This window comes from Hyperolius riggenbachi, chromosome 1 (genome assembly GCF_040937935.1).
Source record: "Hyperolius riggenbachi isolate aHypRig1 chromosome 1, aHypRig1.pri, whole genome shotgun sequence".
Taxonomy (NCBI): Eukaryota; Metazoa; Chordata; class Amphibia; order Anura; family Hyperoliidae; genus Hyperolius; species Hyperolius riggenbachi.
The window spans coordinates 843314-855473 of NC_090646.1; the positions used below are offsets into that span (position 1 = coordinate 843314).

The window sequence follows — 12160 nt, forward strand, 5'->3', positions numbered from 1 at the left end:
ATCACTGGAGTTATCTCTTTGGAGATCATTTTCATCTTCTCTTTAAAATAACTTTTAAGCATTTTACAATTAAAAAAGTACCAAAAAGTTGGTGAAAAAGTACTATCGAATTGATTTTGGGTACTTTCTTGCTTGTTGGGGGCTTAAAAGCCATTTTATGACAAGTTGTGAAAATTTAACCTGGGAGAAAACTCAGGAGAAAAATTCCCTTGCGTATGGCCCCTGGGCCTCCATGCAATTCACTATTTCACCTGAGTTTTTTCCTAGGAGATAATATTTAATCTTCAATTCAAAATAACTTTTTAGCACTCTGCAATGGAAAAAAAGTACCAAAAAGTAGGTAAAACATTACTGTAAAAATATTTTGAGTATTTGTTTGCTTGCTGGTGCCTTAAAAGACATTTTATTTTAAGTTGTAAAAATATCACCTTGGAGAAAACACAGGTGAAACATTGAATTACAATACAATACAATACAATAACATTTGTAAAGCGCTTTTCTCCCATAGGACTCAAAGCGCATAGCTGTGTCTCAGATTAATACAGGGTTTCAGGCTGGGTTGTGTTACAGAGGAGATAGTCAGATGTTCATGAATGCCAGACTGAAAAGGTAGGTTTTTAGTTTAGACTTAAATGCTTCCAGGGATGGGGCTGTCCTGATTGGGTGTGGCAGGGAGTTCCAAAGTGTAGGGGCAGCATGACAAAAGGCTCTGTCTCCAAAGGTTTTGAGGTGGACTCTGGGGGTGACCAAGGTGTTACGTCCTTTTGATCTAAGATTGTGGGGGGTGTGATGTAGTTGCAACAAGTCCTTCAGGTATCCAGGGCCCAGATTGTGCAAGGATTTGAATGTCAGTAAGCCAATCTTAAACAGAATTCTCCATTTTATCGGTAGCCAGTGGAGTGAGCTCAGGGTTGGTGTTATGTGGCAATGGCGGGGTTGGCTCGTTAACAGCCTTGCGGCGGCATTCTGTACTAATTGCAGGCGGCGTAAGTCTTTCTTATGCAGGCCTGTGTAGAGGACGTTGCAGTAGTCTAACCTTGATGTGACGAAGGCATGAACTAGGGTTGGAAGATCCTCTGAAGGAATTAGGTGTTTAATCCTTGCAATATTCCTTAGGTGAAAGAAGGAATGTTTCACAACAGCTGAGATTTGATTCCTGAAGCTTAATTTCCCATCAATCAGTACTCCCAGGCTGCGCACACAGTCTGAGTTGTTCAGGTCTGAGCTCCCTATCCTTAGCGGTGTTGGTTGAGACTGGGGCTGCTTTGCTGTTGAGCCCTGGCCCTCGATAACAAGAACCTCAGTTTTGTCAGCATTAAGTTTTAGCCAATTATTATTCATCCACTCCTGAAGCTCAGCTAAGCATGCGTTTATTTGTGGAGTAGGGTCTGTGACATCAGGTTTGAATGACAAATATAGCTAGGTGTCATCAGCATAGCAATGATATGTCAGGCCATGTTTTTGTATGATTTCTCCAAGTGGCAGCATGTATATGGTGAACAGTAAAGGGGATAATATTGCGCCCTGAGGTACACCGTATTTTAGTGGTACAGGGTTGGAGAGGAAGGGCCCTAAGGCTACCCTTTGTGTTCTGCCAGCCAGGAAGGAGTTGAACCACCGGGGAACAATGCCATCTATGCCACAGTACTCTTGTAGCCTGTTGAGTAAGAATTGCATATGGCCCCTGGTGTTTTAATTGTCGTATACTTTATAGACTTTAAGAAACCACCACATAAGTTTGTTATTGGCGTCTCAGCGGTTCTGGAGGTGTGTTTAGCTTCTAAGGGTACAATGGTTAATTTGCATATATTCAGCAGTGTTGCATTGTGGGAGACATCTCAAGCTCACTCCAACCTGAATTATCGCAAATTCTTTCTGTTTTAAGAAAGCAAACTTTTGTTTTTCTTAACATCTTAGTAAGGGGGCTTTAGGACCATTGTAGTCCCTTACACACTCCAATGAGTTCTGGATCACCATGAGCTTGCTTGTTAGTCTGTATTAATAAGGGCTATGATTTCCCTTGCCTGGGGAACCATAATGGTTGGAAACAGCCCTGTGTTAGGAACAGTTAGTGTAATCCTTTCTTTCAAGGATATGCACCAACAGAAAAATGTATCCTAAGACTAACAATGGAGATGAGCTTAAAGGAATACTATCGATAAAAACAAAGTTTTTGAATGCTTGAATGTTAGGGCACACATTAGGACAAGTACTAGGAGCAAATTCCTTCCTCACACAACTCTGCCTCTCTGCTGTAAAATCCTCCTCAGTTTTAGATACAAAAGTGTCGGGTTCTGCAGAGCTAGACCATGTTCCTGCACAGGGGAGTGGCTAGTTGGGTTCTGCAGAGCTAGACCATGTTCCTGCACAGGGGAGTGGCTAGTTGGGTTCTGCAGAGCTAGACCATGTTCCTGCACAGGGGGTGGCTAGTTGGGTTCTGCAGAGCTAGACCATGTTCCTGCACAGGGGAGTGGCTAGTTGGGTTCTGCAGAGCTAAACCATGTTCCTGCACAGGGGAGTGGCTAGTTGGGTTCTGCAGAGCTAGACCATGTTCCTGCACAGGGGAGTGGCTAGTTGGGTTCTGCAGAGCTAGACCATGTTCCTGCACAGGGGGTGGCTAGTTGGGTTCTGCAGAGCTAGACCATGTTCCTGCACAGGGGGGTGGCTAGTTGGGTTCTGCAGATCTAGACCATGTTCCTGCACAGGGGGTGGCTAGGTGGCTAGTTGGGTTCTGCAGAGCTAGACCATGTTCCTGCACAGGGGAGTGGCTAGTTGGGTTCTGCAGAGCTAGACCATGTTCCTGCACAGGGGGTGGCTAGTTGGGTTCTGCAGAGCAAGACCATGTTCCTGCACAGGGGAGTGGCTAATTGGGTTCTGCAGAGCTAGACCATGTTCCTGCATAGGGGGGTGGCTAGTTGGGTTCTGCAGAGCTAGACCATGTTCCTGCACAGGGGAGTGGCTAGTTGGGTTCTGCAGAGCTAGACCATGTTCCTGCACAGGGGGTGGCTAGGTGGCTAGTTGGGTTCTGCAGAGCTAGACCATGTTCCTGCACAGGGGAGTGGCTAGTTGGGTTCTGCAGAGCTAGACCATGTTCCTGCACAGGGGAGTGGCTAGTTGGGTTCTGCAGAGCTAAACCATGTTCCTGCACAGGGGAGTGGCTAGTTGGGTTCTGCAGAGCTAGACCATGTTCCTGCACAGGGGAGTGGCTAGTTGGGTTCTGCAGAGCTAGACCATGTTCCTGCACAGGGGGATGGCTAGTTGGGTTCTGCAGAGCTAGACCATGTTCCTGCACAGGGGAGTGGCTAGTTGGGTTCTGCAGAGCTAGACCATGTTCCTGCACAGGGGAGTGGCTAGTTGGGTTCTGCAGAGCTAGACCATGTTCCTGCACAGGGGAGTGGCTAGTTGGGTTCTGCAGAGCTAGACCATGTTCCTGCACAGGGGAGTGGCTAGTTGGGTTCTGCAGAGCTAGACCATGTTCCTGCACAGGGGGGTGTCTAGTTGGGTTCTGCAGAGCTAGACCATGTTCCTGCACAGGGTGGTGGCTAGTTGGGTTCTGCAGATCTAGACCATGTTCCTGCACAGGGGGTGGCTAGGTGGCTAGTTGGGTTCTGCAGAGCTAGACCATGTTCCTGCACAGGGGAGTGGCTAGTTGGGTTCTGCAGAGCTAGACCATGTTCCTGCACAGGGGAGTGGCTAGTTGGGTTCTGCAGAGCTAGACCATGTTCCTGCACAGGGGGGTGTCTAGTTGGGTTCTGCAGAGCTAGACCATGTTCCTGCACAGGGGGGTGTCTAGTTGGGTTCTGCAGAGCTAGACCATGTTCCTGCACAGGGGGGTGGCTAGTTGGGTTCTGCAGATCTAGACCATGTTCCTGCACAGGGGGTGGCTAGGTGGCTAGTTGGGTTCTGCAGAGCTAGACCATGTTCCTGCACAGGGGAGTGGCTAGTTGGGTTCTGCAGAGCTAGACCATGTTCCTGCACAGGGGGTGGCTAGTTGGGTTCTGCAGAGCTAGACCATGTTCCTGCACAGGGGAGTGGCTAATTGGGTTCTGCAGAGCTAGACCATGTTCCTGCATAGGGGGGTGGCTAGTTGGGTTCTGCAGAGCTAGACCATGTTCCTGCACAGGGGAGTGGCTAGTTGGGTTCTGCAGAGCTAGACCATGTTCCTGCACAGGGGGTGGCTAGGTGGCTAGTTGGGTTCTGCAGAGCTAGACCATGTTCCTGCACAGGGGAGTGGCTAGTTGGGTTCTGCAGAGCTAGACCATGTTCCTGCACAGGGGAGTGGCTAGTTGGGTTCTGCAGAGCTAGACCATGTTCCTGCACAGGGGGGTGTCTAGTTGGGTTCTGCAGAGCTAGACCATGTTCCTGCACAGGGGGGTGTCTAGTTGGGTTCTGCAGAGCTAGACCATGTTCCTGCACAGGGGGGTGGCTAGTTGGGTTCTGCAGATCTAGACCATGTTCCTGCACAGGGGGTGGCTAGGTGGCTAGTTGGGTTCTGCAGAGCTAGACCATGTTCCTGCACAGGGGAGTGGCTAGTTGGGTTCTGCAGAGCTAGACCATGTTCCTGCACAGGGGGTGGCTAGTTGGGTTCTGCAGAGCTAGACCATGTTCCTGCACAGGGGAGTGGCTAATTGGGTTCTGCAGAGCTAGACCATGTTCCTGCACAGGGGAGTGGCTAGTTGGGTTCTGCAGAGCTAGACCATGTTCCTGCACAGGGGGTGGCTAGGTGGCTAGTTGGGTTCTGCAGAGCTAGACCATGTTCCTGCACAGGGGAGTGGCTAGTTGGGTTCTGCAGAGCTAGACCATGTTCCTGCACAGGGGAGTGGCTAGTTGGGTTCTGCAGAGCTAGACCATGTTCCTGCACAGGGGGTGGCTAGGTGGCTAGTTGGGTTCTGCAGAGCTAGACCATGTTCCTGCACAGGGGGTGGCTAGGTGGCTAGTTGGGTTCTGCAGAGCTAGACCATGTTCCTGCACAGGGGAGTGGCTAGTTGGGTTCTGCAGAGCTAGACCATGTTCCTGCACAGGGGAGTGGCTAGTTGGGTTCTGCAGAGCTAGACCATGTTCCTGCACAGGGGGGTGTCTAGTTGGGTTCTGCAGAGCTAGACCATGTTCCTGCACAGGGGGGTGTCTAGTTGGGTTCTGCAGAGCTAGACCATGTTCCTGCACAGGGGGGTGGCTAGTTGGGTTCTGCAGATCTAGACCATGTTCCTGCACAGGGGGTGGCTAGGTGGCTAGTTGGGTTCTGCAGAGCTAGACCATGTTCCTGCACAGGGGAGTGGCTAGTTGGGTTCTGCAGAGCTAGACCATGTTCCTGCACAGGGGGTGGCTAGTTGGGTTCTGCAGAGCTAGACCATGTTCCTGCACAGGGGAGTGGCTAATTGGGTTCTGCAGAGCTAGACCATGTTCCTGCATAGGGGGGTGGCTAGTTGGGTTCTGCAGAGCTAGACCATGTTCCTGCACAGGGGAGTGGCTAGTTGGGTTCTGCAGAGCTAGACCATGTTCCTGCACAGGGGGTGGCTAGGTGGCTAGTTGGGTTCTGCAGAGCTAGACCATGTTCCTGCACAGGGGAGTGGCTAGTTGGGTTCTGCAGAGCTAGACCATGTTCCTGCACAGGGGAGTGGCTAGTTGGGTTCTGCAGAGCTAGACCATGTTCCTGCACAGGGGGTGGCTAGGTGGCTAGTTGGGTTCTGCAGAGCTAGACCATGTTCCTGCACAGGGGAGTGGCTAGTTGGGTTCTGCAGAGCTAGACCATGTTCCTGCACAGGGGGGTGGCTATCAACACCTCAGTGTATAGTTTAATAATCATCTCGCTGAAAGAATCTTATTCAGATGGTGGTAAAGGGTTAATGCTCATACACACGCTCAACAAAAGTCTTTTAATTGCTCAATTGTCAAACAACTTGAAGAAGTTGGACAACTTTTGTCAAGGCGTTATCACTGATAAGAGGTGACAACTAATAAGATGCAGCTCATGTCAGTCCAACTGTTGGATTGACTTGATGAACAACTGAGAGAAGTGGTGTCCAGCTTGGCAATGTGTACAGAAGTCTGCTATGACTTTTCAATGACTTCCATTACTAACTAGAACATATTAGCCGTTCACCAGCTGAGTAACAATATGTACATTTGTAGTTGTCCGTCAAGTCGTTCTGTGTGTATAATAGTTGTTTGCACGCCAAGACGTATCTTTCTAACTTTTTTAATTGTAGTTGTTTGTAAAGTTGTTTATAGTAAAAGACTTTTGTTGAGCGTGTGTACAGTATGTGGCTTCAAGATTGCAGCAATGTGTGTTCCTTGTCTTCTGTTCTCTCTGACTGATAAAGATCCCAATAATGCCTTTGTAAAGAGCATCTCTCCCTCTCAGCAAGGGCACCACATATCAGTTGTTTCTGGTGTGAGTCAGACACTGCTGCAGCCAAATAGACCAGCAGGGCTGCCAGTCTAATAGTATTGTTTAAAAGGTAATAAATATGACAGCCTCCATAATCCTCTCACTTCAGTTGTCCTGAAAAACCTTGTCTCCTCAACTCTTTGCTTTCAGAAAAAGTACAACTCTTCCTTTCATTTGGAACGTATATATGAAAGCTAGGCTAACAGAGCTGGATATTAAACTGCTGCAGCAAAACAATTACAAAACCTTTATTTCAAAAGCTAGCAAAATATAAATAACAACTATATTTAATTAAAGAAAAAAAATAATAATAATAACATGCAGTGTCCAAAAACATTTCTAATGATGTGTTCCCAGAAGCAGAGCTGGGACAAGGTCCTCCGGCACCCAAGGCTGAAACACCAAATTGCGCCCCTCCATCCCTCCCACCCCAGCCGCCACACACTGATTGCTATTACACTAAGAGGCCCCTCCCCCATCCCTCCCACCCCAGCCGTCACACACTGATTGCTATTACACTAAGAGGCCCCTCCCCCATCCCTCCCACCCCAGCCGTCACACACTGATTGCTATTACACTAAGAGGCCCCTCCCCCATCCCTCCCATCCCAGCCATCACACACTGATTGCTATTAGACTAAGAGGCCCCTCCCATCCCTCCCACCCCAGCCGTCACACACTGATGGCTATTACACTAAGAGGCCCCTCCCCATCCCTCCCACCCCAGCCGTCACACACTGATTGCTATTACACTAAGAGGCTCCTCCCCATCCCTCCCACCCCAGCCGTCACACACTGATTGCTATTACACTAAGAGGCCCCTCCCTCACCCCTCCCACCCCAGCCATCACACACTGATTGCTATTATACTAAGAGGCCCCTCCCCCATCCCTCCCACCCCAGCCGTCACACACTGATTGCTATTACACTAAGAGGCCCCTCCTCCATCCCTCCCACCCCAGCCGTCACACACTGATTGCTATTACACTAAGAGGCCCCTCCTCCATCCCTCCCACCCCAGCCGTCACACACTGATTGCTATTACACTAAGAGGCCCCTCCCTCATCCCTCCCACCCCAGCCGTCACACACTGATTGCTATTACACTAAGAGGCTCCTCCCCATCCCTCCCACCCCAGCCGTCACACACTGATTGCTATTACACTAAGAGGCCCCTCCCCATCCCTCCCATCCCAGCCGTCACACACTGATTGCTATTAGACTAAGAGGCCCCTCCATCCCTCCCATCCCAGCCGTCACACACTGATTGCTATTATACTAAGAGGCTCCTCCTCCATCCCTCCCACCCCAGCCATCACACACTGATTGCTATTACACTAAGAGGCCCCTCCTCCATCCCTCCCACCCCAGCCGTCACACACTGATTGCTATTACACTAAGAGGCCCCTCCCCCATCCCTCCCATCCCAGCCATCACACACTGATTGCTATTAGACTAAGAGGCACCCCAGGGCCCCCAACACCTTAATCTCCAGTTATCTGGCTTGCAGTCACTGCCATGTATCCCCTTTACTTATTTCTCTCTGCTTCATACACAATAGGGGAATGATATTTGAGTGAGTTGTGTGCCCCCTTCTACACTGCGCCCTGAGGCTGGAGCCTCTCTCACCTCTGCCTCGGCCCAGCCCTGGCCAGAAGCAATAAACTAGATGAAATAAATGTTATGCTCATGTTACACAAGATAATAATACACTATAATACGCTGTGGAAGGATGTCTGTAAACTTACCGATAGCCAGCGACACGAAGGGAGATTTCAATAAATCTGGTAAGATGATTAGCAGACGGATCAGACACTGAGAGGAGGGCGGAGCCTCATTGTGGCATCTGCTATGATTCATTCATTAGCTGCTCATTAAGACTTTGTGATGAAGGGACCAATGTGGCAGCAATACGGAAAGACCGGGAGGGGAGGTAAATGCGAAGTTTACCAGAAAATTCGGGTGAATTTTTCAGGTTTGCCGAATGTGAACCCGAACCCGAATAATTCAATCCATGCCGAATCTGAATGTAAAGTCTCCCGAATGTGCGCACTCGAATTCGGCCGGATGGAGCTGTGGGTTCGGTTTCGGCTTCGGGATTTGGGGATGACGTCATTGGGCCAATCAGAAGTCCTCCTGCCGAGGACCTGCCAACCCTAGCAACCAATCAGAGAAGGGGAGCCTGGCCCTTCCCTCCTCTATATAAGGCGGCGGCCATCTTGCGGATCCACGCACTTGTGTGACTGCTGCTGGTACTGAGAGATTCTCCAGTGCTGTGCTGTGTCTGAGCAAGTGCATATCACTGCTAAACCTAGCGTTTTTCTTCCTAAACACCTCCTAAACACATTTATTGTTGTCTTATATGGTTAGCTAGTATTTTGATTGTTTTTAGTCAGCTAGTGTATAGTGTATACTGTGCTAGGCTAGAGTTAGTCTGTGTGCAGGCTAGGCCTGCTAGCCTAGGTAGCCTTAGCCTACTACTAGCTTAGGTAGGTTAGGGATTCTAGTTCGTTGTGTACTTAGTAGTACTAGTTTAGGTTAATTATTTATTACTTACTGCTGTAGTCTGTTACTTTATTCGTTTCAGTACTGTGTTAGTTAGTTACTGACTGTACAGGCCACCACCAGCATCCGTTGTGAGTGACCACTGACCTGTGACTGTCACCTGCCCGAGCCTATTGATTGATTGATTGATTGCGTCTGACTGTGTGTGACCGATTGTAACTGTCACCGACTGTCTGCCGCACGACTTAGTTATAGTGTAGTACGCTAGGTATTTCTTAGTTACCTGCATGCGTACTACTACTACTACTGTCTACTAGTACTACTAGTCACCACCAAGTCACCACCAACACAGACTTTATTAAAGTTTACACCCTTTCCCGCCCTCTTCTACTTATTTTTTTTTACTGTATTTGTATAGTGCACAATGACTGGCAGAGGTAGAGGGCGAGGCACCACCAGGAGAGGCAGCACCATTGCAGGAGCCTCTGCCAGCAGCAGCAGGTCTGGGACTGGTCCGCCGCCAGCCACTGACCGCAGGGAGGAGGGAGCAGAGGCACAACAGCAGCGCGTTGCGCCCATCTTTGAGATGGGTCATCGCCCACGGCCCATTGGGGAGAGTCAGGTGCCGGCCTGTGGTGGAAATGATGGCGGAGCAGGAAGCCACCGTTTCCAGCCAGGCCTCCAGCACCAGCGAGACTAGTGCCACCACCACCAGCACTCTGCTCCGCAGCAGGCCTCCACCACCACTTGAGGCCATGGTCACGGTGACCCCATCGACCAGTCTGCCCTCAATGAGCACGCTCTTCTCCCCTGAGACTGTGACCATGTACAGGGATGTTTTGGAGAAGTATGAGTTGGAGATGATAGGGCCATCAGGGTCGGATTTGTACTTTCCAGTGCCCTAGGCCTGCAGTCACCAAGCGCCCCCCCCACCCCCCCCCCCCCACCCCCCTCAAAAAAAAAATAAAAATTGTCCAAACACTCTGACTAGCGAGCATTAATTTGAATGGGCTCATCTCAGTTGTGCTGCTCTGCCCCCCATTTAACAAATAGTTCCTGTAATTTGCGCTCCTGCCCGAATGTGCACAGCAGCCGATAGTGTTCTGGGCATGCATACTGGAGAAATGATGCTGATGTATGACTGGTACTTGTCAAGAATGCATAACACTGTACCTGCCATGGGCAAGAGCGAGAGATTACAGGGAGCGCGAGTGGCTGCAGTCAGAGCCACAGACAGGTGGCAGGGAGAACGAGTGGCCAGAGCATGCGCTGCTTCTTTGTCCTCTGTGCGACTGGCTGCAGTCAGAGCCACAGACAGGTGACAGGGAGCGTGAGTGGCCAGAGCATACGCTGCTTCTTTGTCCTCTGTGTGACTGGCTGCAGTCAGAGCCACAGACAGTTGACAGGGAGCGTGAGTGGCCAGAGTATGCGCTGCTTCTTTGTCCTCTGTGCGATTGGCTGCAGTCAGAGCCACAGACAGGTCACAGGTAGCGTGAGTGGCCAGAGCATGCGCTGCTTCTTTGTCCTCTGTGTGACTGGCTGCAGTCAGAGCCACAGACAGGTGACAGGGAGCGTGAGTGGCCAGAGCATGCGCTGCTTCTTTGTCCTCTGTGTGACTGGCTGCAGTCAGAGCCACAGACAGTTGACAGGGAGCGTGAGTGGCCAGAGCATGCGCTGCTTCTTTGTCCTCTGTGCGACTGGCTGCAGTCAGAGCCACAGACAGGTGACAGGGAGCGTGAGTGGCCAGAGCATGCGCTGCTTCTTTGTCCTCTGTGTGACTGGCTGCAGTCAGAGCCACAGACAGTTGACAGGGAGCGTGAGTGGCCAGAGCATGCACTGCTTCTTTGTCCTCTGTGTGACTGGCTGCAGTCAGAGCCACAGACAGTTGACAGGGAGCGTGAGTGGCCAGAGTATGCGCTGCTTCTTTGTCCTCTGTGCGATTGGCTGCAGTCAGAGCCACAGACAGGTGACAGGTAGCGTGAGTGGCCAGAGCATGCGCTGCTTCTTTGTCCTCTGTGCGACTGGCTGCAGTCAGAGCCACAGACAGGTGACAGGGAGCGTGAGTGGCCAGAGCATGCGCTGCTTCTTTGTCCTCTGTGTGACTGGCTGCAGTCAGAGCCACAGACAGTTGACAGGGAGCGTGAGTGGCCAGAGCATGCGCTGCTTCTTTGTCCTCTGTGCGACTGGCTGCAGTCAGAGCCACAGACAGGTGACAGGGAGCGTGAGTGGCCAGAGCATGCGCTGCTTCTTTGTCCTCTGTGTGACTGGCTGCAGTCAGAGCCACAGACAGTTGACAGGGAGCGTGAGTGGCCAGAGCATGCGCTGCTTCTTTGTCCTCTGTGTGACTGGCTGCAGTCAGAGCCACAGACAGTTGACAGGGAGCGTGAGTGGCCAGAGTATGCGCTGCTTTTTTGTCCTCTGTGTGACTGGCTGCAGTCAGAGCCACAGACAGTTGACAGGGAGCGTGAGTGGCCAGAGTATGCGCTGCTTCTTTGTCCTCTGTGCGATTGGCTGCAGTCAGAGCCACAGACAGGTGACAGGGAGCGTGAGTGGCCAGAGTATGCGCTGCTTCTTTGTCCTCTGTGCGACTGGCTGCAGTCGGAGCCACAGACAGGTGGCAGGGAGCGCAAGTGGCCAGAGCATGTGCTGCTTCTTTGTCCTCTGTGTGACTGGCTGCAGTCAGAGTCACAGACAGGTAGCAGGGAGCGCGAGTGGCCAGAGCATGCGCTGCTTCTTTGTCCCCTGTGCGACTGGCTGCAGTCAGAGCCACAGACAGGTAGCAGGGAGCGCGAGTGGCCAGAGCATGCGCTGCTTCTTTGTCCTCTGTGACTGGCTGCAGTCAGAGCCACAGACAGGTGACAGGGAGCGTGAGTGGCTAGAGCATGCGCTGCTTCTTTGTCCTCTGTGCGACTGGCTGCAGTCAGAGCCACAGACAGGTGGCAGGGAGCGTGAATGGCCAGAGCATGCGCTGCTTCTTTGTCCTCTGTGTGACTGGCTGCAGTCAGAGCCACAAACAGGTGACAAGGGGAGCGCGAGTGGCCAGAGCATGCGCTGCTTCTTTGTCCTCTGTGCCACAGGCTGCAGTCAGAGCCACATACAGGTGGCAGGGAGCGCGAGTGGCCAGAGCATGCGCTGCTTCTTTGTCCTCTGTGCGACTGGCTGCAGTCAGAGCCACATACAGGTGACAGGGAGTGTGAGTGGCCAGAGCACGCGCTGCTTCTTTGTCCTCTGTGCGACTGGCTGCAGTTAGGGCCACATACAGGTGACAG

The 12160-nt window shown here is 51.4% G+C and overlaps 1 protein-coding gene across 4 annotated transcripts in view; it reads right to left on the reverse strand.

Annotated features, from left to right (window-relative positions):
* LOC137562166 (N-acetyltransferase 8-like) overlaps positions 1–12160 on the reverse strand; it is a 270715-nt gene that overhangs the window by 230883 nt on the left and 27672 nt on the right. The gene's annotated exons all lie outside the window — the stretch shown is intronic.